The sequence below is a fragment of the Balaenoptera ricei genome, chromosome 7 (genome assembly GCF_028023285.1).
Source record: "Balaenoptera ricei isolate mBalRic1 chromosome 7, mBalRic1.hap2, whole genome shotgun sequence".
Taxonomy (NCBI): domain Eukaryota; kingdom Metazoa; phylum Chordata; class Mammalia; order Artiodactyla; family Balaenopteridae; genus Balaenoptera; species Balaenoptera ricei.
This window is the reverse complement of record NC_082645.1, coordinates 60997951-61021559: the sequence shown is the minus strand read 5'-3', so window position 1 is coordinate 61021559 and position 23609 is coordinate 60997951. Positions and strand designations below refer to the sequence as shown.

Genomic DNA, 23609 nt, shown 5'->3' with positions numbered 1-23609 from the left:
CTTGGCCTGAGGAGTCTCAGGATTGGTGCCTACCGGCTGGCGGGTGGCAGGGCTGGTCCCTGAGCCTAGTAAGCTAGAGGGAGGATTCTAAAATGATACTTTCCAGCAGCAGTGTCCATGTGGTAGAACGAGCTCCCCAAAACGGCTGCCACGAGTGTCTGTCTCCAAGGTGAGCTCCAGTTGCCTCCTTCCTCTCTGGGAGACTCTCCAAGATCAGCAGGGAGGTCTGACCCAGGCTCCTTTCAAATCACTGCTTATCCCCGGGGACCCGGAGCACGTTAGAGTTTGTGTGCACCCTTTAAGAATGGAGTGTCTATTTCCCACAGCCCTCTGGGTTTCCCGAAAGTAAGCCCCACTGGCCTTCAAATCCAAACATTCTGAGGGCTCATCTTCCCAGCGCAGGATCCCTGGGCTGGGGGGCCTGACATGGGGCTCATACCCCTAGCTCCTTGGGGAGAACCTCTGCAATTGTAATTATTCTCTGTAATTGTAATTGTTTGTGGACTGTCCACCTCGGGGTATGAATTGACTTATACCACAACTCCATCCGTCCTACCCATCTCATTGTGGTTCCTTCTTTATATCTTTTGTTGTAGAAGATCTTTTCTGATAGGTTCCAGTCTTTTTAATCAAGAGTTGTTCTGTAAATAGTTGTAATTCTGGTGTGCCCATGAGAGGAGGTGAGCTCAGGGTCTTTCTACTCTGCTATCTTGGGAACTCTCCAAAGTCTTATTTCCAACATAATTCCACCTTCTTATTAATGAGTATGCCATCTACACATCCATCTGTTTACATTGCCTAAATCTCAAGGGCAGGTTGTCCATTTTGTTCCTTTTGCACTGGATTGAATTTTTTCAAAAACTTTTATAAACGCCTTATAAATTGTGCCAATTTAAAAATAGAGGCTAGGGGAATTCCCTGGTGGTCCAGTGGTTAGGACTCCCCGCTTTCACTGCCAAGGGCACGGGTTCAATCCCTAGTCGGGAAACTAAGATCCTGTAAGACGCGTGGTGCAGCCAAAAAAAAAAATTTTTTTTAATAAAATAACAAAAATAGGGGCTAAAAATCATTATAATATAATGAAATGTTCTCTAATGACCTAGAATGATTAATCACAATTATGATACTCTAGATTATAATATACACATTTATTAAATACCTTAGAAAAATGGCATAATAGTTTTATTTCATCTCTAGATTGATAAAAGAATGCTCATTTAGCAATTGAATTCCAGCCCTTCAAGGGATCTTAAAATAAATATATGTATTTAAGATGACTATGACCTTGTCTGAATTTTTCCATTACATTCTGGTTTTTATTTTACTACTCGGGCAGCCAGTTCACATGTAACAGTGTTTTTTTTTTTTTCCTTATGGAAATAAACATTCATTCAAAGATGGAAAGCTATTAAAAGCACTGTATAGTCATCCATCAGGCTTTGTTTGCCCCGTGTCCTATCCTACTGGTTCAGTATCCTGTCAGAAAGGTTGCAGTTCCCTCAGGAAGGCCATTGTCACATAATGATTCAAGCTTATGTGAAGGTCTCTCACAGGACAGCCTGGTGAGCTTCCTAGCCAGGCTTTGTGTCTCTGGGCTTTCTAAAAAGTTTAAACTTAAAATACACTGTGGATTTCAGAGGTCTCTACTGTGGACTTCAAACTAGGGTTGGTGCAGGAGTCGTGGGAGTTGAGTATGTTGGACAGTTTTAAGGGGATCGATTTCCAGGCCCTCAAATTCCGTATTACTCATGCTTAAATCTGATCCGCCTGAGAATTCGTGCTCCCAGCTCCTCCCTCCCAGTCACCTTTATCCTACTTCATAAAATAAGGCAAACCTCTCACCCATCTGGAGTCCTGCCAGGGGGCCTGATTCCAGGGTGTGAGTGTCTACAGGGACACGGCCTTGATCAAAGCACTGGTTTGTGTCTCAGCTGCATGATTTCAAGAAAGAAGAGATAAAAATTCCCATGATTATCTGCTGAGCAGGATTACATTTTCAAGTATCCAAAACATATATTAGAAGTGAGTGAGCGTTTTATATTTTCTTGTATACTCATCCAGACTCATAAGAGAAAAATTGTAATAAACTATTGCATAAACATAGACACTCTATATTCATTTTTTACTTGGATGCATTTCCTGCTTGTTCTTCTTGCTCAACCACTTTCTACCAGTTTATTCTATCCTATCATGTACTTATTAGATGTATATTAACTTAACAAGAATACTTGTGGATTCTACTGTAAACAGTCATTAATACAATTTTCCGTAAATTCTACATGTAAAAATATCCAGTAATTTGTTTTTGCTGTCAATTTCTATTGACATAGTCTATATATCTATGGATATATGGACTAATTAAAAGGAAAAAGGCTCCATCCATCTCATTAAGCGATATAGTTCCAATAACATTTTACTTACTATGTTTAATAATTATCAATTTTAATAATTCAGTTATGTTGTTATGTTTAATTGCATACTAATAACAGTGATGATAACTTAATGCAGAAGAAAAATTTAACACTCAGCTTTACCAATACAGGAAGCAAATATCTTAAATTTCAACATATACATAATTTTTGTTACAGAAGAGTATGATAAGATGATTAATTTTTTAAACTTTCAAATAGAAACAATAAAATTCAGTGGGTAAAGTAAAATAGAAATACAAGTTCAAGGGGAAATAGGTAATGTAAATTTTCCTAATGTTGAAAAAGAGACTGTTCATATTTTTATTGAGATATAATTGACATATAACATTATATTAGGTTCAGGTGTACAACATAATGATTTGATATTTGTATATATTGTGAAATGATCACCACAATGCATCTAGTTAACATCAGCATACATAGTTAGAAATTTTCTTTCTTTTGTTGAGAATTTTTAAGATCTACTCTTTTAGCAACTTCCAAATATGCAGCACAGTACTATTAAATATAGTCACCATGCTGTACATTATATTCCCATGACTTATTTATTTCATAACCTTTTTATACCTTTTGATCAACTTCACCCATCTTGTCCTACCCCCGCTCCCCACCTCTGGCAATCACCAGTCTGTTCTCTGTATCTATGAGATTTCACATATAAGTAAGATTATACAGTATTCGTCTTTCTCTCTGACTTATCTCACTTAGCATGATGCCCTCACGGTCCATCCATGTTGCCATAAATCCTATGTTTTTAAAAGTAAGCATATAAAATTGCTTTGGTATTCAGATTATATTGTATACATTAAAAAGAGCTGTTGGGTCTCAGGACAGGCCATCCCCAAATACGCCATGATGGCATATTGATTATTTTGAATTAATGTTGTTTGAGAAACAGCCGGTGCAGGAACACTCTGATCTTCCTCCTCTCTGTCTCCCTGAAAGCGGGAAATAAATCTCCCCTGGGAAGGGGGCCCTCCCTGCCTCTGCGGTAGAGAGACAGCCTCACTGCTGGAGATGGGGAATTCAGGGCTGAGAAGCCTGTACAAACAAAGCTTGTTGCTCCTTTGCTAATTTACTACCCAAACCCAACCTCTGCTTGGATTCCTCACTAATTAAGCATCCAAGCCTAAATTCCTTTGTTCTGTCAATTCCTCACAAATTTGTTGTCTCCTTGTCTCAAAGGTATAAAAGCTGCCTCCTTTGGCCACTTCTTAGCTCCTACTTCTATAAGACCTCCATATATATGAATTAAATTTGTTTTTTTCTCCTGTTAATCTGTCTTGGATCAATTTAGTTACTAGAACAGCCAAAAAAACTCAAGAGGGGTAGGAGGGAAATCTCCCCCTCCCCGACAGAGTGGTGCACCAGGTTTTTTTAAGTGTCAATATCATAATAGGGCTATATCCTTTGCTACTATCTAAATTTATGAGGAAAAATTTCAGATGTAAACAAAAAATGTATGAGAAGGCACATTGTTTTTCAAAACTATTTTAGGGAGTATATAAGCAAAAAAAAAAAAAATCACTACTCTAATGAAGTAAAATCAATGGCCCCAGTGTTCTGTTCCCAGATCTACTGTAAAATTAAGCATTTCTTTCAATTTCTTCATTTGCCTTATTTCTCTAAATATAAAATGGGAATAATGATAACTTTCCTTATGGTCAGAGATGTCTGCAGAATTCTTGAAAAACATCCCCTGGACGAAGTGAGAGAGTGGCATGGACATATATACACTACCAAATGTAAAATAGATAGCTAGTGGGAAGCAGCCGCATAGCACAGGGAGATCGCCTCGGTGCTTTGTGACCACCTAGAGGGGTGGGATAGGGAGGGTGGAAGGGAGACGCAAGAGGGAGGAGATATGGGGATATATGTATACATATAGCTGATTCACTTTGTTATACAGCAGAAACTAACACACCATTGTAAAGCAATTATACTCCAATTAAGATGTTAAAAACAAAACACAAAGAAAAAAATCCCCTGTGTAATAGGAAGCCACACTGCATGTTAATTTACTTGCAAACTACTGACAGGTTGGAAATAAAAACATTCACTACCTTGTTCTTTTTATATTTGTTAGAAGTTATTTCAGAATCTGAAAATAAATGACCATCCCCTGTCCAAGAGTTCTAACAAAAAAGATAATTCAGAATCTCAGAGCTTTAAGACAACGTCTAACTTTATCTTTTAAACCTATTCCCTTTATTGTCTTAACATGACTGTTTTACATAAATAAACACATATGTCCTTTTGAAAACAACAAAAATATGAGATAAGCAGATAAAAGAATTTTAGAAGTTCATATTTCTAAATCTTCTATAACCTGCTCCCCTTTTGAGCAAACAGAGCTCTTAATAGTCTTCTGTAAGTTTACAGATATGTCATTTGCCTACACCTCAATTCTTATTCTCATTACTGAGTGATACTAACCTCGATTCCTCCACTAAGGAAAAGAAATATATTATTTCATTCACACATTTAACAAAAAATTTATTCAGCATTTCCAGTGGATTTAGCCTGTGCTAAATCACTGGGCAGGGAAGTGATACTGCTGTATGTGGGAATGTAAACTGGAGGTGGGTGCAGGATTGGGGGTGAAAGAGGAGATTAATATAATATCTTGGAACTCAGTCTGGAAGCAGATCTGGAAGTTCTGGAAAGAAACTGAAAGGCTACATAGTTCTTCATATCAGTCACAAGAGACATCTCTAAGTAGCTATTAATGCTAAACATCTCTGAGAGTAATTGTCCTGGCAGCAAAGACAATCGTAGAAATTGAACAGAAGAAAATGTCAAGTGAAATTTGGCATAAGTCAAAAATCCAGTCTCTGCTGGAAGATGATGGTCTCTGAGCTCACATTTACAACACAGGAAAATATTTTAGTTATTCAGTAAAAGTCATGCAGTAAAAGTGAAAATGTTAGTTTATGCTGGCATCAGCCAGCATTGGACTAAATAACTTCTGACATCTCTTCCAACAAGAGGCTTGCCTCAGAAGGCTACAATCTGAAGACAGAATTAAGAGAATTCAGTTATGCAATTGGTGATTGTTTATAGACATCAGAGTCTTCCTCACGTGTGGATAAAATGACTAATCCAACTGAGAATTAGAACATCCTTGCTTGTGATGGGGATGCTTTTCATGCCTTAAGGGTGGCAGTGAAAGGTAGGGCAGGGCAGAATAAAAGGTTGCTAACCACCTGGGTGTAGCTTGACAGTCTTTGGACAATTTCACTAATCTTTGGCACCTCCAGCAGAGGGCAGGCAGGTATAGGGAAGAGAGAGGAAACAGGCCTTTCTCAGTTTTGTTTACAGGCTGTCCTAGCCTTGCAGGGGAGTGTGGGACCATAAAAATAGCCATGTGAGCTGAAACTGTGCAAAACAATCTTCGTAACTGATAAGCTTATATTCATAACATTGTTCCGTGACCTTTAAAATTTTTGTCAAAACGTTTAAACTCTCTCACTATCAGTTATAAATGTATGGGGAAATGAAATAATAGTAAAGGTAGTATTTATTTAGTACATTATAATGTAAAACATTAGATACATTGAGAGTTAGTGTTTTATTTCTATGTAAAAAAAAAAATTATCAAGGTACAGCACTTACCTTCTCGTTGTAGAACTTACAATAGGAAACACGCATCTTCTATGCCTTGGCTCATTTCTAAGCTTGGATCAGCCTCCAGCATCTTTTCCTTTGCACTTTCAGTGTCAATATCACCAAGAGTTCCTTTAACAGCAGCTCTTTGGTACGCCTGTGCTCTGGAAGGATACGTTACACATGATTTCAACAACTAGCCTCACCTCAGGTGTCAAACCAATTACCTCGAATATGCGTGGGTTTACAAATGTCCACCAATCCCTGCCTAGACTCCACCTGCTAATTCCCACCTAAACCACGCCATGGCTAACTCCTTGGCAACTGACCTCATACAACCCAAGGGCTCAAGCCCTTGGGAAACTCATTCGACTGCATTCATTTAGGCAGTTACTACCTGCCTGTCAAATTTCTATTGAACTCAGCTCTTTTCTTTTTTTAAATCAAAATAGATTATAACTTTTCTATCAAGACAGTTTTTTGTGGGGACTTTGACACACAAATATGGATAGAAATATCAGAAGAAATAGCTGGCCAAGCAGAATATGCCTGTGTCTGGAGAGCAGAATTTGGGGGGTAGCAAGGTAGAACAAGCTGGTGATTTTTTTGTTATAAGCCATGACTTTTTAATTATGTGCATCTATTACTTTGTTACAAATAAAAATTAAAAAGGAAAAGCAAAAGGCAGATTTATTTCCTCTGAAATAGGGTGACAATATTTGGTTAAATTAGGTCAGTATTTGTAGAGCATCTATTATATGCCAAGTGTTGTGCTGGGCACCAGGAAAACAAATCAGAAAAGAATGAACTCCTGCCTGGAAACCGGCCACAGTCACCTGAATCCTTCCCACAGAATTTTAGTGGTCCTGTGGAATGAAATCCAGTGTACTGCTTCTAACTTTTACAATCAGTGTAAAAAAACGTCAGGCAAGGTCTGTATGCAAAGTCAAGTGTCTCAGAAAAAAACATGAAGATTCAGTTGACTATTTGCAGGAATTTAGGGATACGTTTCCAAGCCCAAATTTATTTATAGCTCAGGTTCACTGAGAAGTTCTAGTTTTACTCAGTTGAGTCTCCTGATAATTACTCCCTTGATGATGAATAAGTTTTCCATGCCATTTAATAAGTTCTTGCTGTGCTTATAGCCTGCTAATTTTTATTCTCTCATAGAAAATGCACATTTATCTTGCCATAAAAAATGCATAATTGAATGTCTGGCCACCCATTGCAGCAAACAGAAATGAAAGGCTTATGTTATTATGACAACGTACTATAATTCTTTGGTATTTGAATGCCAACAAATTCCGGGAACATGAGACATATACTAATGTGTAATGGCTTTTGAAATATTTTAAACGTTCCTAAAATATTAAAATATGTGTTTCTCACATAGAAGACAAAATCTCTAGAGGAGGTTTTGAGTCAAGGCATTCTCTTCAAATCTCTCCGCAACTTTCATCTCTGTCTGTCATCAGCTCCTCTTGTTGCAGCCCTTCTCACCTGGTCCCACATTAGCATCAGCTGGGAGCTTCTAAAAAAAACCAGCACCCCAGACCCACCCCGAGATTCTGATTTACTCAGTCACAGGAGGAGCCGCGTCACGTGCATTTGTTTAATATGTCAACAGGTGGTTCTAATTTGTAATCAGGGTTGAGTGCCATCGCCTAAAACAGTGTTTCTCAAAGTGTGGGCCTTGGACTAGCTGAGCTGCATCAGCGTCATCTAGGAATCTGTTATGAACGCAAATCCTCAAGCCCGCTCCACCCCAATGAATCCAAAATTCTGGAGGTGGAGCCCAGTAATCTGCATTTCAACAAGGCTTCCATGTGACTCATGCACAGTAAAATTTGAACCATTAGACTTAAAAGAATATAAAAACCGGAATTGCCAGGAGAATGGAGTTAAGGAATGAAGGAGAATAGAGCCAGGTGGGCTCTCTTCCCGGGGTATAGGAAGCTCTGTCATAATGTGGGTGCAACAGCAGGCCTTGCTGATGAAGATGCTTTTCTTAATAATAAGCTTATCCAGCATGGGGTTTCCCTGGTGGCGCAGTGGTTGAGAATCTGCCTGCCAATGCAGGGGACACGGGTTCGAGCCCTGGTCTGGGAAGATCCCACATGCCGCGGAGCAACTAAGCCCGTGAGGCACAACTACTGAGGCTGCGCGTCTAGAGCCTGTGCTCCGCAACAAGAGAAGCCAGGACAATGAGAAGCCCACGCAACGCGATGAAGAGTAGCCCCTGCTCGCCACAACTAGAGAAAGCCCGTGCACAGAAACGAAAGCCCAACACAGCCAAAAATAAATAAATAAATAAATATATTAAAAAATAAGCTTATCCAGCATGATCATACCTTGGTGAAGTGAGTCACACGAGTAAGCTAGCCTGAACCTGCGTTATATTTTTTTGCATGAGATGAGGGAGATGCTTGGGAGAAAGAAAAGGAAGGAGCAGAAAAATGATCAGAAGCCTGGTGAGTATGAAAATTAGGAGATCTAAATGTTTAGTGGAACGAAATGGGGGTGCATCCATGCGTACCTGCACATAGGTACACATAAAGGGAATGCAAAATTGACTGGTTTTAGGAAATATTTTATCTAGTCCTCTAGGGGAGACCTTGATGACTTTTTTCTCTACTAGAAAAATTACCCAGTAGCCTGGAAGTCCTTTGAGGCAAAGATAGGAACGTTCATCTCATCCCTGGATTGTACTTGCAGAATGAACAAGTGCTGAGATTCTGATCGTTTTATAGGGCTTTCAGCTTTCCAATGAGGTGCTCTGATACTTGCCACGGTTAAGTCCCTTTTGGACAGTATTTTAAATTCTCCTCATTAGCAAGGAGCACATGGTGAGGTTCCACTGTGTAGTTTTTGCTAAAATAATAACTGTGGTAACAGGTAATATGAGTGAGGTACAGGCAGTTTGACTCCTGCTGCGTGAGTGAGCCAGAACCTTGGAAATGGGGAAGTTTCTTCCATCATGTGGTCTCAAGACAAGGATTACACATATTTATTGGAAGATTAAGGTCACACTAATTATTTTTAAGTGGATCTCCAATCTTGGGGAGAACCTAATTTAATTGTTGGGGTTAATTAACATCTCTAACCATCTCAGAAGATTGCATTAGCCGAGACATTTGGAGCTGAGTTTGGAATCTAGGGCATCAGTGCTCAGCATATTCTAAAGATAAGGAGGACAGTTGCTCAGTCCATCATGATGAATATGGTGGGTGCTGTACTTGGTATAAGCAAAATCTACAGAAGAAATAGTCTTCTGGAAATGTCAGAGGCTCATTAAAGCTGGATATTAGCAGGAGAAAGTAGGAGCAGGAATCTACCTGGGTAGTTTGCCAACAAATTTAAAACTAAATGCAGTATTTAATCCTGTTGTGTTTCTCTGGGACTGTACAGATAGGGCCAATCACAGATCTGGGGAACTGACCACAGAATTATTTGTTGCCTTAATGATTTTAGCCCAGTGGGTTTTCCCAGCTGGAGTTGGCAAATGGAGAACTAGATTTCCTTAAGGCAGAAAATGAGTAACATTTAACACAAAGAAGCCTCTCTATTCAGAGTAATATCATCGTCGTGATAAACTAGGAAATATGCTCTTAAACATCTCTAACAAGTTTACCAATTTTACAAGCATAAGATATGTGAATTTATATTAATACATAAGTGCATTTAGTAGAGAAATTTAGAAAAATACTAATTGGGATAGAGGTATAGGAATAAATTAGGGTATATTACATAACATGAATTTTTCATTGATTGGTACAAATGTCACCACTCTTCTCCTCTTCTTTATACATTATTTATATTTGAAGGTGTGTAATACTGTAAAAAGATTTCATACATACAAGGATATTTAAATGTCATGAATATATCATCTTGTGGATATTGAGAAACTCCATAGGACTCCTTATGAAAGATATTGACTAGAAGAATTTTAAGAATACAAAAAAATAAATAAATAAAAGAATAAAATTAAATCTACTCTTTATACGGAAATGGAAGGAATGTTATACATAGTCGAGTTGTATAAATGGGAAGAAATAAATCGATAATGATATTAAGTCCTAATATGTCTATCATCCTATGTGATCATATTAAAGCATATTATGATTATTACATACTTTCCTCAACAATCAACCTCTCAAGCAGATTGTTAGAGCAACTAAATCAGAATGTACCATAGTCAATGATATTCCATAATAATGCCTTTTATCAACACTGTAGGCTATTATGTAGAATTTTATAGCACTGAAAAATGAAAATTAGAATGTGCTAAAAATCTGTTCGGGATGGGTAATATATTAGTTATCTATTAATGCATAACAAATTACCACAAAATTAGCAGCCTAGGGCTTCCCTGGTGGCGCAGTGGTTGAGAATCTGCCTGCCAATGCAGGGGACACGGGTTCGAGCCCTGGTCTGGGAAGGTCCCACATGCCGCGGAGCAACTAAGCCCGTGCGCCACAACTACTGAGCCTGCGTGTCTGGAGCCTGTGCTCCGCAACAAGAGAGGCCGCGATAAAGGCCCGCGCACTGCAATGAAGAGTGGCCCCCGCGGGCTTCCCTGGTGGCGCAGTGGTTGGGAGTCTGCCTGCCAGTGCGGGGGACACGGGTTCGGGCCCTGGTCTGGGAGGATCCCACGTGCCGCGGAGCGGCTGGACCCGTGGGCCACAATTGCTGAGCCTGCGCGCGTCTGGAGCCTGTGCTCCGCAACGGGAGGGGCCGCGACGGTGGGAGGCCCGCGCACCGCGATGGAGAGTGGCCCCCGCTTGCCGCGGCTGGAGAGAGCCCTCGCGCAGAGGCGAGGACCCAACACAGCCAAAAATAAAAAATAAATAAATAAAAATAATAAATGTACTAAAAAAAAAAAAAAAAAGAGTGGCCCCCGCTTGCCGCAACTAGAGAAAGCCCTCGCACAGAAACGAAGACCCAACACAACCAAAAATAAATAAATAAATAAATAAATATTAAAAAAAAAAAATTAGCAGCCTAAAACAGTATATTACCCCCAATTTCTTGGGTCAGGAGTCCAGACTAACTGCATTCTCTATTTACTGTCTTACAAATGTGCCATCAAGATGACAGCCAAAGTGTGCTCTCTTCTGGACGCATAACTGGTGAAGAATACTCTTCTAAGCTTGCTCAGGTTGTTGGCAGAATTCATGTCCTTGCAGCTGTAGGACTGAGAGCCCTGGCTTCTTGCTGGCTTTTGGCTGTCAGCTTTCCTCATCAACTAGAGGCTTCCCAGAGGTCCTGCCGGCTACCTGCAACTCCTGGACACTGCCTGCAGTTCAGTGCCACCTGGGCTTTCCCATTATGGCTGCCCACTTCATTGAGCCCGAAAAGAGAGTCTCTAGACCAGGTCGGCTACAAGATGAAGTCTCACTTAACATCGCATGATAACAGGAGTGGTATCCATCACTTCTGCCATATTCTGTTGGTTAGAAGAAAACCGTAGGTCCTGTCCACACTCAAGGAGAGAGGATTATACAAAAGCTTGAACACCAGGAAGCAGGATCGTGGTGGGGGGAAGGAGAGGCACCTTAGAGATTGTCCACCACAGGTAACTTATAAAATCTGCCAGCATTTCATTTCCTCCACCTGCGAAGCAGGAGCTCATGGAGCCCATAAACCCCAGCTGATGGGTTGCTGTGTGCATCTAAATGAATATAACACAGAGCCTGACAAATAATAGGCCCTCAATACACAACAGCTAACACCTCTGTCCCCTCTCTCCCTTCCTATCCTCCACAGTGTGACAGAGTATTTATTTCCTAGCTTTGCATTTTTGTTGTTGTTTTTCCTTGATGAAACAGGATCCTAATGATGTCTGTCAAGAAAAACAAATCAGAAAAAAAAAAAAAAAAAAAAAAGAAAAACAAATCAGGATGCTAAATTCTTGACTACTTGGAGGCAGGGGCGTGGGGTGTCTCTTTTGTCTCTGAGAATATTGGTTTAGGTTAGCAAAGGATACTTACCTAAAGGTAGTGCAGAGTATAATTTTCTTAAATTAACACTATGGATCAAGAACAGTTTTTACTCTGGAGACTGGAGAATTCGTTTCCTATAGTTGAGGCTAAAAAGAGTTAAACAAAGAGAAAGAGAGCAGCTAGCTAGATCCCTTGCCTTCCCCTGTCTCCTGGCCTCACAGTTCTCTGCTGTGGTCACCCCTCAGAGATGAGATGAGCCCCCGCCCACCCAAAGTTGGTTCAGAAGTCCCAGACAGGTGATGCTGCACATGCACCAAGAGGGTATAAAAAGGCTTCTTTCTCACATAAGGAGGCTTTCTAGGGAGAGCAGGGGAGGCTCCCAAGCCGTTCAAAACATGGCTTGAGAGAGAGCAAGAAGACTGGCTTTGGCTTTTACTGAGGTAGGGCGTGGTGCTGGGCTAAGGGTAAGCACTCCTGTGTGAGAGAAAGGGCTTGTGTGCACTGACTTCCTGTGGGCACCAAAAGAGGGAGTGCGTGCGCTTTTGAATCGGCTTGCCCAGATGTGGGTCCAAAGAGGAAGAGGGAGGGACGAGGCTTGACAGCTGTCGGCAGTCAAAAGGGAGTCAGACTCTATTACCTTCATCAAGATGCAGGAAAGGAAAGACAGCTCTGTCCTCTCCCAGACCTGACCCCATCCCATTTGGGCTTACATGGGACATCCGTGGGTGGAGCTGCTGTCTTGCTCTAGAAACATAAAAGATCTGACACTCACACAGCAGCATGAGCCAGGGACCCTCTAAGCATTTTGCATATCCTGACTTGCTGAATTCTCACACCAACCCTATGAGAGAGGTGTACTAATATTACTCCAAATTTATAGAGAAGAAAACTGAGGCACAGTGAAGGATCTTGCCCAAGGTCACCCAGTCAGTAAATGGCAAAGCCAGAATTTAAACTCAGGCAGCACCATTCAGAGCAGGTGTTCCTAAGCAGTCTACTCCATGGCCTTTCCTGCACAGATGCTACTGCAATGACTCATGAGTTTATGAGGCAATGACTCATGAGTTTATGAGACAATGGCTTCCAGCGGTGTGTCATCCATTCTTCCCAGGTGTATCCACATTGTGACTCATGTGTAAAATGTATTTTTCCTACCACCACAGTGATGTGTCAGATGGGGCTGAAGGAGGGCAGAGTAGAGCTTGGTGGAGGGTAAGGGGCCCACTGTGGGGTAAGGCTGATCCTCAAGGAAAGTCGTGGGTTGCAGAGGCAGGAAGCCAGTCAGGAGAGTGAACAGCTCTGTCAAACACCATCCGGTGCACGTGGAAGGCTGAGCTGGAGGATAGGGTGACAACTGTGGGTGCTTTTGCAGATTCTGTGAGCCTGTCCCACTTAGGCTGCGATTGTCTTGCAGATTTGTTTAGTGTCTTTTGATCAACCTTGCAGTGGACAGCAAAAATTTCTAAATTTTGAAAGTGTGTGACAAACGTAAAGAGGTTATGGATTAATACTGTAAAATTCCAGAGTCATCAGTACCTTGTAGTTGAGTCTTTTTCAAAATTTGTTTTTATGATATATTTCTTTACAAATACAAAAATATCTCACTTATATAAGGCATAAAGAATAATATAACCAATTTGCATATCTCTCCATACAGATTAAGACAGAATATTTCCTATGCCTTGATGCCCCCATGTGCTTATTCACAGGCACGTCTCTCTCCACCCAGCCGAAGGTCACATAATTCTGAAAGTCTGTATCGGTTACCTCCGAGCATGAACTTTCTTCAGTGTTCCAGTGTAGAATTCTTGCCAAAGTGTCTGTGTGTGTGTGTGTGTGTGTGTGCGTGTATGTGTTTTGTTGCAGGGGAGAGGAGGATTAAGGGAAGAACTCTAGCTATCCCTTTAAAAATAACCCAAGGGGTAACTTCACCAATGTCTTTTGATCCAAATCCTTCCCGCTCTGTCTCATGATCCAAGTAAGATAATCAAACAGCTAAAATAGACATTATAATCGCATAGTATCCATCTTGGATCTCATCTTTAAAATCAGAGACTGAAAATTCAGAGGTTTTTATTTATTTTTTTTTAATTAATTAATTTATTTATTTATTTTTTGGCTGTGTTGGGTCTTCGTTTCTGTGCGAGGGCTTTCTCTAGTTGTGGCGAGCGGGGGCCACTCTTCATTGCGGTGCGCGGGCCTCTCACTATCGCAGCCTCTCTTGTTGCGGAGCACAGGCTCCAGACGCGCAGGCTCAGTAGTTGTGGCTCACGGGCCTAGTTGCTCCGCAGCATGTGGGATCTTCCCAGACCAGGGCTCGAACCCGTGTCCCCTGCATTGGCAGGCAGATTCTCAACCACTGCGCCACCAGGGAAGCCCCAGAGGTTTTTAAATCAAAGCTAATTTTTCAGGAGGAGAATAATGTATGCACTACTGTTCCATAATAATTTGTGCAAGTATGTGCACATTTTTGTATTATTGAGCTCATTCATAAGAAGTCTTTAAACTTGTTATGGAAATAACATACCAATGTGGACCAGCAGTGTAGTAATGTTACGAAAAAAACCTGAACGAACTTTTTGGCCAACCCAATATTTAGCATACAGTATGTATTTGAAGCTGTAAAGAGAAAATATGACTCAGTGAACTCTATTTCCTGCCTCCCCTCAAATATATTTTATTAGTTTTAATTGGAATTACCCCCAATTACTAATGAAATTAAGCACCTTTTCTTATGTTTATTTCCTATGTGGTTTCTTCTGTGAAATATCAGGTCCTGTCTTTTCCATTTTTCTATTAGGTTGCTTGTCTTCCCCTCCACCTCAGCTTTCTTGAGGTATAACTGACAAAGTTGGATATATTTAAAGTGTACAACATGATGACTTGATATATGTATATGTTGTGAAATGATTACCACAATCAAGTTAATTAAAATGTAATTAATATATCCATTATCTCACATAGTTACCTTTTTGGGGGTGAGAACGCTTTAAAAATACTCTTTTTTGCAAATTTCAGGTACACAATACAGTATTATTAATTGCAGTCACCATGCTGTACATATTAAATCCTTGGAACATTAGATCTTGTAAGTGAAAGTTTGTACACTTTTTCTTATTGATTTAAGGAGGGTTTTTTTGGTTTTGTTTTTAATATTCTGGGCTCTATTAAGGAGACACAAAGGTGTCAGGACAGATGCTTCTCTGAATATGTGTCCTTTGTTTTTGCATTTCCTGGGCACCTGCGAAGTTTTCCCGAGGGGGGAATGTGAAAGAGGAAGTCCCTGCAGTTGGTCTCAGGGTGCCACCTGATATGCATCCTCTTTGTCCCCCATTATCCATTCTAAGTGCCCTCACCCTCAGCTTTAGCTGCCAACAAGGCAGTGGATTTCATGGTGGTGTTTCCTAAGCCTTCATTCCTGAGCAGTCCGGGCCCTTGGTTTAGCGTATCCTTCTCAGGCTGGGTTTGCTATGAACACCCACAAGCAGTTAGCACTGGGCAAGAGCATAGCAGGAGGTGCCCAGGTGGGTGATCTGGGTTCTGCGTGTATTCTATTCTGCCTGCGCTGTGTAGGAGCAGCCCTACCTTCTCCTGAGGATCAGGGAAACTGCCCCTGACAAGATGGTGACTTCTTCCCCGCTGGCCCTGAACACAGAGCTCAAAGTTCACTGGCAGCAACCAGAGCTTGTAGCTCAGCGGGAAGCTTACCAGGTCGCCTTGCACATTCACCTCCTTTGGGAACTAGGATCTCCAACCCTGCAGAGCCCAGAATGGTGGGGATATAAAGCACATACTCCCACAGCGGGTCATTAAGAACCATGGAAAGTGGGGCTACTTTTGCTTTCACTCTTGGTTCCCAGACACACCTATTTTTCCTTTTGAGACCACAGTGCCACGTAAAGTTCTCTGATTTAAAAGTCTCATCTTACAATACAAAGGAACTTATTTACAAAATAGGAACAGACTCACAGACATAAAAAACTTATGGTTACCAAAGGGGAAAGGGGGGGGTACATAAATCAGGAGTTTGGGATTAGCAGATACAAACTACCATATATAAAACAGATAAACAACAAGGTCCTACAGTACAGCACAGGGAACTCTGCTTAATATCTTGTAATAACCTATAATGGAAAAGAATCTGAAAAAGGATATATATATATCATATATATATATATATATATATAATATATATAACTGAATCACTGTGCTATACACATGTGAGTATGCTTCAATTTAAAAAAGGAGTACATAAAAAAATTTAAAACTTTAAGTCTCATCTTACAGATTGTTGTCTTGGACCATGCCTGGTACCACCTGTGTTAGTCTGGGTTCTCTAAGAAGCAGATGCTGAGATGGGATTAGATATGCCAAAGATTTGCTGGGGGAAGTGCCTGTGAAGCACAAAGGAGGGGAGAGCAACTGGAGCCTATCAGAGGGCAGGAAATAGCTTACAGGTCATAGAATGCCCTGGAGGCAGCAGTGGTAGGTTGGAAAATATTTGGATTCTATTCCTTGAAAGGGAGGAGGGAGATAAAAATATTTTTTGAGCAATAGTGATAATCAATTAGTTCTATGTTTTAAGAGAGAACTGATGGCAGGGAGAAAGGTGTATTTTGGGGAGAAGAAAAATTTGTAGGTGTTTCTGAGATCAGTAAACCAAGCTGAAGATGACTCAGTCACCTCAAGTGGCTTTGGGATTGACACCCCAGCAACTTTAATCGAACTGGGATTAAGGGGTTCACTGTGAATGCCATCTTCCTCTCCAGACCTAGTCCTTCTTCACCTGTGCCCTTGATCTCAGCAAGAGGCATCGTTATGTACTCAGTGGCTCATGCCAGATCTTGTTAGTTACTTTTAATACCTCCTGCTCCCTCACCCCATGTCCAATCACTTACCAATTGCTGAATATTTTGGCCTCCTAAATATCTCTCAAATTCGTCTATTCCCCTCCATTTACTACCACCATCTTCTTTCACCTGAACCACTCCAATAGCCTCCGCAAAAGAGGCAGAGGGCCTTTAGACCCTGATCATGAGGTGGGGCTGACATCGAGAAAGGAAAGAAGCTTGGGAGAAGAGCCTTGGCCCTCAGTGTACCACTCTAGTACCCCTACCTGGTCATTTACTGGCTTCGAGGCCTCAGCGTGAACATCTGCAGAATCCAAAGCTATTTCAGCTGGAGCCTGTCAGTCAACTCTGCTCCCCACAGCAGGTTCTGTTAAAGGGACAGCTGAGCAGTGCCCCTACGTGGCTGCCGCAGGTGATGGGATGTGTTTCCAGGGTCAGGATTCCTGACAACACCTTTCTAATGATATTTTGGCCAATTTGGACTCTGCTTCTTTAAATGCAACAGCACCTGGATATTCTATATCACACAAGGCTTCAATAGTTAAATATCTAGCACCTAACAGCTCTGGGAATAGTGTAGAAACTCAATACATTTTATGTGAGAGAAATTTTTCAGGAGCATAGATTTACATACTGGAAATGTGAAGACCAAGAGTAAGAATTTGAACTTGATTTCATAGTCACTGGAGACAATGAAGATTTTTTTGAGAGTCAGTATGATGCTGCAAGTAACCACATACAGCTGTCTGTTCAGCTTCAAATGGAGGAGTATGGAGTTTCGTAGGTACTTGTACAGAAATAAAAATCACCCAAGATAATTACAATCCCAAAGCACTGATTTATCAAACAAATATGTATTGGGTGTATGTATCAGGTTCTGTGCTAAGTGCTGATTTGGCTCACTCAACAATAATCAAATGTATTCTGCAAAGCTAAATGCTTACATGTTATTCATGTGATATCTTATTGTTTAAATTAGCAACATTCCTGTGAGGGAAATATTATTATTCTCATTTTACAGATGAGGAAACTGAAGTTTAGAATATTTAAGTAACTTACCCAAAGCGAGGCTTTGTTCATGCATTCACTCAGCAAATGTTTCTTTGGGCACAGCTGGCAGAAATCAGACCATGTAGAGCCCTGAAGGTCAGCCTCAGGATTTTAACCCAGGAGGAAGGGAAGCAGGGAAGTGCTGTGAAAAGGTTGGCAGTTTTAAAAGCTCCCCACTGCCCCTGGCGTGCTCTACAAACAGAGGAAACCCTCAGGGACTGTTTTGAAGCGGAGGCTATTGGAGTGGTTCTGGTGAAAGAAGATGGTGGTAGTAAATGGAGGGGAGTAGATGAATTTGAGAGATATTTAGGAGGCCAAAATATTCAGCAATTGGTAAGTGATTGGACGTGGGGTGAGGGAGCAGGAGGTATTAAAAATAACTAACAGGATCTGGCATAAGCCACTGAGTACATAACGATGCCTCTTGCTGAGATCAAGGGCACAGGTGAAGAAGGACTAGGTCTGGAGAGGAAGATGGCATTCACAGTGAACCCCTTAATCCCAGTTCGATTAAAGTTGCTGGGGTGTCAATCCCAAAGCCACTTGAGGTGACTGAGTCATCTTCAGCTTGGTTTACTGATCTCAGAAACACCTACAAATTTTTCTTCTCCCCAAAATACACCTTTCTCCCTGCCATCAGTTCTCTCTTAAAACATAGAACTAATTGATTATCACTATTGCTCAAAAAATATTTTTATCTCCCTCCTCCCTTTCAAGGAATAGAATCCAAATATTTTCCAACCTACCACTGCTGCCTCCAGGGCATTCTATGACCTGTAAGCTATTTCCTGCCCTCTGATAGGCCTCCAGAGTTGTTCTCATCAGAATCTCACTAGCTGACAGGCCTTTCTTCTGCTCGTGAGAGGCAAGGATCCATGTTGAGGGCCCTGATCTTTAGCATAGAGCTCTGCACTTCTACGCATGGCAGGTCGGTGTTTCTGGCACACCATACTCTCCTGCTTTTCTGTCTTTCTCACTGGTTGCTCCTATTCAGTCACTTTTGCTGATTTCTTCCCATTTTCCCGACCTCTTAAACTTCATCTTAAAGATGAAGGCTCAGTCCTTCGACCTCTTCTGTAACTACACTCACTCCCACGCTGATCTCATCCAACCCCATGATTTAAGTACAATCTCCACACTGATGACTCCCAAGTTAATATTCCTGGCTGGACATCTTCCCCCAGCCCGCAAATTATATGTCCACATTTTAATTCAACATCTTTACTCAGAGGCCAATAAACATCTCAAATTTACACACGTGCAACTGCATTTCAATTGACCCCTTAAAATTGGTTCCATCTGCTCTCTTTCTAACCTTACAATGTATCAACCTCAGAGCCATGAGGTCAGACTTGCTTCCTCTTTTTCTCTTGTACCCCGCATCCAAGCTGTCACAAAATTCTCTGGGCTCTACCTTCAAAATATACTTGATTTCATTTCATGCTGCCTCCACCCCTCCCACGTTGTTCCAGGCTACCACAGTCTCTTACCTAGACTAGTGCAATAGCTGCCTAATAGACCTTCCTGCTTTTGTCCTTGACCTTTGTCTTAGTTAAGATATGCTAGTTAGCTATAACAAATGTAGCCCCCCAAAACAGTGACTTAAAGAGCAACAAGCTTTTTTCTTATGTGATAGTTGAGGACTGGGTCCAAGTCTTTTTTCTTTTTTTTTTTTGCTTGTTTGTTTTTTTGGAGTATAGTTGATTTACAACGTTGTGTTAGTTTCAGGTGTACAGCAAAGTGAATCAGTTATACATATACAGATATCCACTCTTTTTTAGATTATTTTCCCATATATGTCATTACAGAGTATTGAGCAGACTTCCCTGTGCTATATAGTAGGTCCTTATTTGTTACCTATTTTATATATAGTAGTGTGTATATGTCAATCCCAATCTCCCACTTTCTCCCTCCCCCCCTTTCCCCCCTGTAACCCTAAGTTTCTACATCTGTGACTCTATTTCTGTTTTGTAAATAAGTTCATTTTTACCAGTTTTTTAGATTGCACGTATGTGATATCATATGGTATTTCTCTTTCTCTGACTTAACTTCACTCAGTTTGACAATCTCTAGGTCATCCATGTTGCTGCAAATGGCATTATTTTGTTCTTTTTATGACTAATATTTTATTGTATATATGTACACATCCTCTTTATCCATTCCTCTGTTGACGGACATTTAGGTTGCTTCCCTGTCCTGGCTATTGTAAATAGTGCTGTGGTGAATATTGGGGTGCATGTATCTTTTCAAATTATGTTTTTTTCTGGGTATATGCCTAGGAGTGGGATTGCTGGGTCATATGGTAGTTCTCTTTTTAGTTTTTTAAGGAACCTCCATACTGTTCTCCATAGTGGCCGTACCAATTTACATTCCCATCAACAGTGCAAGAGGGTTCCCTTTTCTCCACACCCTCTCCAGCATTTATTGTTTGTAGATTTTTTGATGATGGCCATTCTGACCTGTGTGAGGTGATACCTCATTGCGGTTTTCATCTGCATTTCTTTAATAATTAGTGATGTTGAGCATCTTTTCATGTGCTTTTTGGTCATCTGTATGTCTTCTTTGGAGAAATGTCTATTTAGATCTTCCACCTATTTCTTGATTGGGTTGTTTTTTTGCTATTGAGCTGCATGAGCTGCTTGTAAATTTTGGAGATTAATCCTTTGTCAGTTGCTTCACTTGTAAATATTTTCTCCCATTCTGAGGGTTGTCTTTTCATCTTATTTATGGTTTCCTTTGCTGTGTAAAAGCTTTTAAGTTTAATTAGATCCCATTTGTTTGTTTTTGTTTTTATTTTCATTACTCTAGGAGGTGGATCAAAGGAAGATACTGCTGCGATTTACATCAAAGAGAGTTCTGCCTATGTTTTCCTCTAAGAGTTTTATAGTATCTGGTCTCACATTTAGGTCTTTAATCCATTTTGAGTTTATTTTTGTGTATGGCATTGGGCCAGCTCCCAGTGCCTCAGCATCATCTGAGTCCCATTACTTCTCCAGTCTCATCTCCTTCTACTCTCCCCTTCACTCTCTCCATTTGACCCATAATGGGCTTGCTGTTCCTCAAACATGCTGGCCATGTGCCCACCTCAGGGCCTCCGTGTGGCTGGATTCTCTTCATGCAGATGCCTTCCAAACTCACTCTTTCACCACCTTCAAGACTTTGCTCAATGCCATCTTTCAATAAGGTCTACATTGATTCCCCCATTTAAAACTGTGATGCCACATCCTGCGCCCTTACACTCCATACCCATTACCTTGATTTTTCTTTTCTATCACCAATCACCTTCGAATATCTATGTAATTTACTTATTTAATGTTTACTGTCTATTTTGCTCAACTAAAATACAATCTCTCTTGTATTTACTGTTATTTTTCCAGTACTTAGAATAATGCCTGGCCCCATCACAGGTGCTCAATATTTGTTGAGTAAATGACAGAAGCTGAGAGTAAGGCCCAGTATTTGTAGGTGCTGATTCAGATTCTATCCCAAGGTTAGGGAGTTAGGAACTACTACCCCCTAAATGTGTGCCAAGTCTCACAGAGGGAATCAGGAAAAGCAACCTCAGTAGACTGGTACAGTTCTATTCCCATTACAACAACAAAAAATCAAAACTAATTAATAAAATAAAACCCTATAATGTACATGTCTTCTAGTAGTGACCAGAAGTGTCACCTTCACTGGGATTGGGGCATATTACTTAATATGCCCCCAATTGGGGCATATTATTAATTACTTATTAATAAATAAGGCCGTTGTTCCTGGCTCAGAGCATCACTTCACCTTGTTTTGACTCCCTTCCCTAGTGGTCCCCACCTCCTCCCCCAATAAATTAAATATGATAGCTAATTTAAAAGCCTGCTATAGAACTCTTACCAAAGAGAAGGAAAAACTCTCATGGTTATTACAATCTGAAACAATAGAGCTCACAATATCCAAGGAGCACATACCAGGGAGTTTGGCGTATTAGGGTAGAGATGGTGCATCAAGGAAAGCTTCACAAAATAACTCTACTAAGAGGAACGGACCTGACATAATGCTTTCTTGATCACGGAGGGAGAAAAATGGTTTCAGATTAAGGAGAGTGTTTTTTTGGTACATTTTGTGTTTGGCAGAGAATTTTCCTTTTAAAAAATTAAGATCAGGTTAGATATGCTAACTTCAACCTGGTTTCCAATGGATATATCCTTGTTACTGCCCTCTTTTCTCCGTTTTTTCTGTTTTCCTCCAGTCCCATTTTTTCCCTCCCCATTTTTTTTCATAATGTTTTCAATTTACAGGACAAATAAGTTGAGAAACAATGACCTGCAATTTCATGACCTGTTGGTCCTATTTCTACTACAAACACTCTGACCATGTTGTTCACCCTCTGGTGGTCGTCACTGATCCAAGACCTCCTGGTAAATATAGTACATGGGTTGTGAAAATGCTTTCAGTCCCCACTTTCTCCAAGATTTCATCTTGTTGTCCAAATGACAAGAAAGAAAAGACTCTTGGGATATGAAAATTTGGGGAAGTTAACTAACAGGTATCAATTCTGCAGTAAAAAACACAACAACAAACAAACCAAAAAACTGTTCATCCATGAAGGCACACAATACAGCCTATGATTTCTGAAAGTTTAATTATTTGTTAATTACCATTATCATTAATTAACATTATTAATTATCATTTTAGGTACTATTGTCTTAAAGGGATCTCTGCAAGAGTGTCAAAATTTTATATTCTATGCTGTAGAGCTCAGTTTTATTAAAAGGTCTCCCTCCTCCAAGTTGCCTGCAGGATCCCCTTCTGGTGAATCCCAGACACTCAGGATAAACCTGGAGTTACACCTGTTAGCCGTTGCACCCTTACTTGGAAATATCATCTGATAAACCTGGTTTCTAGAAGGTTCTTCTGCCTTTGAAAATATTACAGAATCTTGCTTTTAGTCATGAACAAATATTTAATAAACACCTACTTTGTGCCAAGGCCCTATTTCAGAGACAAGTAGAACCTATTACCTACTATCCAATTGTACCTTTCTTAGAGGGGGACGCATCAAATGAATAGTATGGGTAATAAGTATTACAGGAGAACTCAGATATGGCCTCTTGCTAACAGTAAGGAACATTTTAGTTCATTTCAAAAAACATTAGGCAAGACTAATCTGCTCTAAAATTTAATTTTTAAGTTTTTCAGTATAATGCATAATCATTGTTTTAAATCAAATAGTACTAAAAAACATAAAAAGCAGCAGAAGTCTCCTCTCCTACTCTCTCCCCATCACCAATCCCACTCCCTAGAGACAGCCACTTTTAATCTGATTAGCTGTCTCATCTGGCATTTACCTCTACATTTAAAATAATATGCCTATAAGTAAGGTGATCAGATACCCAGTTTCCTCATCAGTTCCAGTTTACATCTGTTGTCTTGGCATAATTATTATTAGTGGTTCTCTTCACTCTCAAAAGCATCTCTATGTGATAAATTACATAACTGCCATACTTACAATGAATCATCATGATTTGATGCCTAATTACAGGACCTGTAGACTTATGGCAACTGAGCCCTCTAGACACCCACCACTTTTAAAAAAAAATCATCCTCCTAACTTAGCTATATAATTTTGGGTTAAATCCCAAATCAATATTTCCCCTATTTTGACTATCCATTGCTAAGCCAAGTACTTCACTGTGATATTATCTTTCTTGTATAATGTTTTGTTTTCTCTGGAGTTAATAATTGCCTCT

The 23609-nt window shown here is 40.4% G+C and overlaps 1 long non-coding RNA gene across 3 annotated transcripts in view; it reads left to right on the top strand.

Moving 5' to 3' along the window:
* Window positions 1-23609, top strand: part of LOC132369014 (uncharacterized) — an 87997-nt gene that overhangs the window by 18821 nt on the left and 45567 nt on the right. For 2 of the 3 annotated variants that reach the window (XR_009504214.1, XR_009504212.1), the window contains one exon: window positions 22158-22277. The exons of the other annotated variant lie outside the window; for it this stretch is intronic. This is a non-coding gene — a long non-coding RNA (uncharacterized LOC132369014). The remainder of the gene's footprint in view (window positions 1-22157; window positions 22278-23609) is intronic. 3 annotated transcript variants of the gene reach the window in all.